This window comes from Rattus norvegicus, chromosome 4 (genome assembly GCF_036323735.1).
Source record: "Rattus norvegicus strain BN/NHsdMcwi chromosome 4, GRCr8, whole genome shotgun sequence".
Classification (NCBI taxonomy): Eukaryota; Metazoa; Chordata; class Mammalia; order Rodentia; family Muridae; genus Rattus; species Rattus norvegicus.
Genome location: NC_086022.1, coordinates 104,564,146 through 104,570,145, shown reverse-complemented (window position 1 = coordinate 104,570,145; position 6,000 = coordinate 104,564,146). Strand labels below are relative to the sequence as shown.

At 41.7% G+C, this 6,000-nt stretch overlaps 1 non-coding gene across 1 annotated transcript; it reads left to right on the top strand.

Moving 5' to 3' along the window:
* The first annotated feature begins 400 nt into the window (after nucleotides 1-400).
* On the top strand, nucleotides 401-557 carry LOC120102679 (U1 spliceosomal RNA). The gene has a single exon (XR_005504299.2). It is a non-coding gene; the product is annotated as a U1 spliceosomal RNA (small nuclear RNA).
* The last annotated feature ends 5,443 nt before the right edge of the window (nucleotides 558-6,000 follow it).

Below are 6,000 nucleotides of genomic sequence, written 5' to 3'. Positions count from 1 at the left end.
ATGCCAGCCAGTCTCACTACCTTCCCATGCTCTACCTCAGGGTCTTTGCAATGGCTCATTCTTTCCGGACACTGTATGCTTAGCTTCCTTCCTTTAAATTACCTCCTCAGTGAAGCGCACTGTTCCATCTCCACTTTGTACAGAATAAAGCACCGCCCTACAACTTTGAGTCCTCTTGCCTCATTTGACTTTTCTGAATAGTTACGATCTGTGACACTCACTATACACCTGACATATTAATTATGTCTACTATTCTTCCTCTGAATATAAGTGCCTTCAGGGTGGAGATCTTCTGTTCAAGGCTTGCTTTATCTCAGATACCTAGAATGCTGTCTGGTATAAATAGGACTCAATGAATATTTTCAGTGGTATATAAAAAGCTCATCAAGAGGCAAATACCACACTTACCTGTCAGGGATATACCAGAATCTTGAAGGTGGTTTTCCCAGGGCTAAGCATATTCATTGTGGAATTGCTGACCCCTGCAATTTCCCCAAATGAGGAAAACTTTGACTGCATAATTTATAGTAATGGAGGGCTCTGTTCAAGTTCTCCCTGAGGAGGTGGGGGGAGGGTAAATAGGAGATAGCTCAGTGGGTAAAAGTCCTTGCTGCCAAGCCTAATGACCTGTATTCGAAGGCCGGGATCACATGATGGAAAATGAGACCTGACCCCTACATATTGTCTGAAATCTAGATGTATGCTGTGGGATTTTTATAACACACACACACACACACACACACACACACACACACACACAACTGTAACAATGACTTAAATAAATAAATAAATAAATAAATGGTAAACGCAAATTGTGTGTTGTAGTACTTTTTAAAAAAGATTTATTTTTTAATGTATTTTATGTAGCTAGGTGCTTTGTCTGCATGTATGCCTGCACACCAGGAGAGGACACCAGATCCCATTATAGGTAGTTGTGAGCCACCATGTAGGTGCTGGGAATTGAACTCAGGAGTTGTACTGGCTGGTTTTGTGTGTCAACTTGACACAACCTGGAGTTATCACGGAGAAAGGAGCTTCCCTTGAGGAAATGTCTCCATGAGATCCAGCTGTAAGGCATTTTCTCAATTAGTGATCAAGGGTGGGATGACCCATTGTGGATGGTGCCACTCCTGGGCTAGTAGTCCTCAGTTCTATAAGAAAGCTGAGCAAGCCAGGGGAAGCAAGCCAGTAAGCAGCATTCTTCCATGACCTCTGTATCAGCTCCTGCTTCCTGCCCTGCTTGAGTTCCAGTCCCGACTTCCTTCGGTGATAAACAGCAATGTGGAAGTGTAAGCTGAACAAACCCTTTCCTCCCCAACTTGTTTCTTGGTCATGATGTTTTCTTCAGCAAATAGAAACCCTGACTAAGACAGGAATCTTCAAAGAATAGCCATTGCTCTTAATTGCTGAGCCATCTCGCTAGCCCAGCATTGACTTACTTATAATTCCAAACAAGTTTGGGAAAAATAACAAGATCCTATATGTTTTTTCAAAAACAAACGCTTTAGCAGGAGTTTACTCTAGAAATGCTTTTGTGGTAAAAAAAAAAAATTCTTCAATATTCCTATAATTTATTTTCAAGTATTTGAAGTATTGTTTGGATGGCACTTCTAATGCAGAGGACTAAGGAAATCATCCACCGTTGAGTTGTGAATACACTGTCACTTGAAATATGGGTCCCTCTCTTGTAAGAAATCCATCCATCCATTCTTTCTTCTATCCATTGATCTACCACTCACCCATCTACCCAATCAAGTATGCATGTATGAATCCACACATCCATTCTTTCATTCTTCCTTTCATCCACCCAACCACTCAGGTACCCATCCATTCATTCTTCCATCCATTCTTCTTTCCATTCATCCATTCTTCCACCCACCCACCCACCCTTTATCCATCTATCCAAACTTTTTTTCATGTACTTTTCTTCGTGTTGGTCGATTGTACTCTTTCTCCACATGCAGCTATTCTGATATGTTAGATGTACATCTTTTCTTATATCTGTCCTTAGATGATATCAAAATTATATTTTTGATAAATGCTGTTCAATTGTACATATTTTACTCTGCTTCCATTTTCTTAGCATGACGAGATATAGCCATCTTGCGCTGTGTATGTCTGGAGTGCCACTGTTCCAGCTATTATAGATGCATCTGATACATGTTACCATTCTAGTCCCCTAATGATGAATACCTGATTGCTTCCAACGCTCGGAGCTTACAAGCAACCCCATTTCTGCCTGGGACATCTAGGCCATAACCCCCTAGACTGTTAGTTCTTTAGAATGAATGGCCACATCAATGACACTCCCCCTAGTTGTATGTGACAATTCCTCAATCCACACTTCCTCAGCTATACCTGCTTATTATCCAGATATCTCGGTTTTTGTTAATGTAATATCAAAACAGTATTCTCCGAAGCTGGTGCCTCAGTGCTTAAGAAGGCTGGTCACTTCTCTAGAAAATCTAGCTTTAATTCCTAGCATCCACATGGCAGTTCACAACCATCTGAAACCCCAGTACCAGGGAATCTGATGTGTGCCCAGAGGCTTGTCTCCTGCGTGACTCCAGATCCTATCAAGTAGACCATGAAGATTAACTACGATTAACCATGATTAGCCATGACAGGGGTCACTTTACTTGGCTTTACTTTTGTATTTGGAGGGCTCATGTTTTTAAACTACCTTTCATGCCTGGAACAATGCTCAGAGGTTAAGAGCACTGGATGCTCTTCCAGGGGATCAAAGTTTGATTCCAGAACATTGGCACCTCACAACTATTTGTAACTCCAGTTCTAAGGGATCTAACAGCCTTTTCTGGAAGACAAAAGATCCATACACATAAAATAATAATCAATAAATAAAGCATTTTTTGAAAAGAAAGTCTTTCTTCATCAGATGCAGACACACATGCCAGCAGTCTAAGCCACTCAGAATGTGGAGGCAGCAGGATCAAAAGTTTAAAGCCAGCCATGGCGGTACAGTGAAACGGTCGAACAAAAGAGGAGAGACAGGGTATGGCTCAGTGTAGAGCACTTGCCTGAATTCAGCCCTTATTTCTGAACAGTCTGTCTCTATTTTCTGTTACAAACACTCTTGCTATCCACATTCCAATGTCCAGTCTAATTGGAATCTTGCTTTATGTCTGGATTCTGGATTTTGCTCTATTCTTTCCTTAAATTAAGCCATGTCCTAATGTGCTGAGTAATCCCCCTTCCCATTAACTTGCCCTTAGGTTTGTTTGTCTAGGACTTTCTCTAAAGCCCCTCAGTCCACTCTGTTCCCTTTCCCAACTGTCTTAGTTAGGGTTACTGTGGCTGTGATGAATCACCAGGACACAAGAGCAACTCAGGGAGAAACGAGTTTATTTTGCTTACACCTCCATGTAACTGTTCATCAAAAGCAGTAAGGGCAGGAAGTCAAACAGCAAGAACCTGGAGGCAGGAGCTGATGCAGAGGCCTTGGAGGGGTGCTGCTCACTGGCTTGCCCCCCATTGTTTGCTTTCTTACAGCACCCTGCACCACCAGGCCAGAGACGGCCCCACCCGTGATGAGGCTTATCACCAGAATACACAGCAAGCCTGTCTGCCTACAGCCTGAGCTTGTGGAGACATTCTCTCAAGTGGGTTTGCTCCTCTCAGATGACTCTAGTGTGTGTGTCAAATTGACATAAAAGGAGCCAGCAGAAGGAATTAAAAAGATACATGACATGTTTTCCCTTTTGCCTCACGACTGTGATTTTCAATTTGGGCGTTTTAGATTAATGGATGTAAATACTTAGCAATATTTGGGAATACTTTTTGACATTCCAGCTGACAAGGAAGATTCTACTGCCATTTGGTATGTAGCCTCAAGATGTCACCAGTCCTCTCTGTTTTTTGCTTTTGGTCCTCAAAAATAAATGTAGTAGGATTAAGTAAGGAATGAGGACGTCAGCTGAATATATATATATATATATATACATATATATATATACATATATATATACACATACACACACAAACCAAACACACACGCGTGCGCGTACACACACACACACACACACACACACACACACACACACACACACACACACACACACGGGGGGGGAGAGAAAGAGAGAGAGAGAGAAAGAGAAAGAGATAGAGAGGGAGAATTGCACATGCAAAAAGTATGGAATGTGCCTCTTCCTACACAGAATAGATAAATTTAAAAATTAAATTGTTATAGAATCTTCAGACAATTCAATATCTTGAATAAAAAAAGGAGGTAATCAGCATGGTTTTCTACATCTCAGGATGCTTTAACCCAGCATATCCTATGACTCAGTATATGCTTGGCAGGTTATTCTCTGGTGGTATTCCACAACTACAGTACAATTGTGGAAGATTCCATATGCTCACATTAGATTTCCTGATATTTGAGGAAAGGCTATGACGAACTTTTGTCTCTTCCCACCTACCACCTATCTAAGTAATAAACCTGCATAAAGTTAAAAAAAAAAAAAAAGGAGCCAGCACACTGGCAGTGTTTTTACTATTGGGCTTTGTAGAATTCTAACTCAACTTTTTAAAATTGAGACAGAGTCTCATCATGTTGTCCTGGCTGGCCTCAAACTCACAAGAGATCTGCCTACCTCTGTCTCCTAAATACTGGGATGTAAGGTGTCCATAACCACACCCAGTTTTATAGTCTTTAAATGGGAACCTGCCTGCTAGTGAGCTATTGGTTGGGATTACGTTGAATATGTGGATGAAGTTGGGGGTTCTGGTATCATAACAATATTGAGTCAACTTCTCTTAGAGCATAGAATCTTGTTCCATAACCAGGAGTTTTGCTCTGTCTTTCATTAGCAGTCATCAAGGTAAAATTATTTTCCGTATCTGTGCTGGCTAGGTTTCTTTTTTGTCAACTTGATACAGACTCAGGTCACCTGAAATAGGGAACCTCCATTGAGAAAATGCCTCATTCATATTGGCCTGTGGACACATTTGTGGGCCATTTTCTTGACTGATATGGGAAGGCCCAGACCACTGTGGGCAACATCAACCTGAGCAATGGTACAGGGTTGTATTGAAAAACAAAACCAAACAAGAGCCAGCCAGCAGTCTCCGTGGTCTCTGCATCAGTTCCTGCTTTCGGGTTCCCGCTCTGCTTGAGTTCCTGCCTTGGCTTTCTTTAATGAAGGACTGCGATCAGAATGTGTGAGATGTTCAATATTGGCCAAGTGTGGTGCATCTTTAAAAACAAATGCATGGAAATGAAGAAGTCTTCTGTGGCCTGAAGACAAGGCTAGCCTCTTCTTATAAGTACCTTGTACCTTGTTACAGAAGAAATGCTGAGGTTCAGAGAAGGGAAATCGCCTTCCAAATGTTGCACAGCTAACGGTAAAATCTGCACTCAGAGCTGCCCGATTCATGATGCTGCCCTCTGTTGGCAGATCTTGGGAAAGCAGTAGTTCTGAAAGCCACCCCCATTCACTCCTCCACTCCCTTGGTGCCCAGATAAAGCTGGAAAAAGTTAAAATTGCTACATTTCACTTACCACTTATTCTGTGTTATTCATTCACTCATTCATTGACTCGTTTAGTTTTTCGGAGACAGGGTCTCACTATGTAGACTGCTTTGGCCTCAAACTCTTAATCCACCCAGTTCAGTTACCATTATTGAGCTTTTACTAAGGGCAGTAATTTCAACTCTTACCTCATTTAGTCACTACAACCACTCTCAAAAGATAATTGTTATATAATCTCCTTTTTTTTTCCAGACAGAAACTGAGACTTGGGCTGGGCTATGTATACGGCTATGCAGGCCTATAATTACAACACTTGGGAGACAGAAGCCAGAGGATCATGTGCTTAAGGCCAGCCATGGCTAGATGAAAACAAACCAAAACAAACAACGAGCCACCCAACTGAGGCAGAGGCAAGAGGATCTCACCAAATTTGAGGCAAGATTAATCTACACAGTGAGTTCCAGGCCACCTTGGGCTATATAGCAGACTATCTCAAACACAGAAACAAA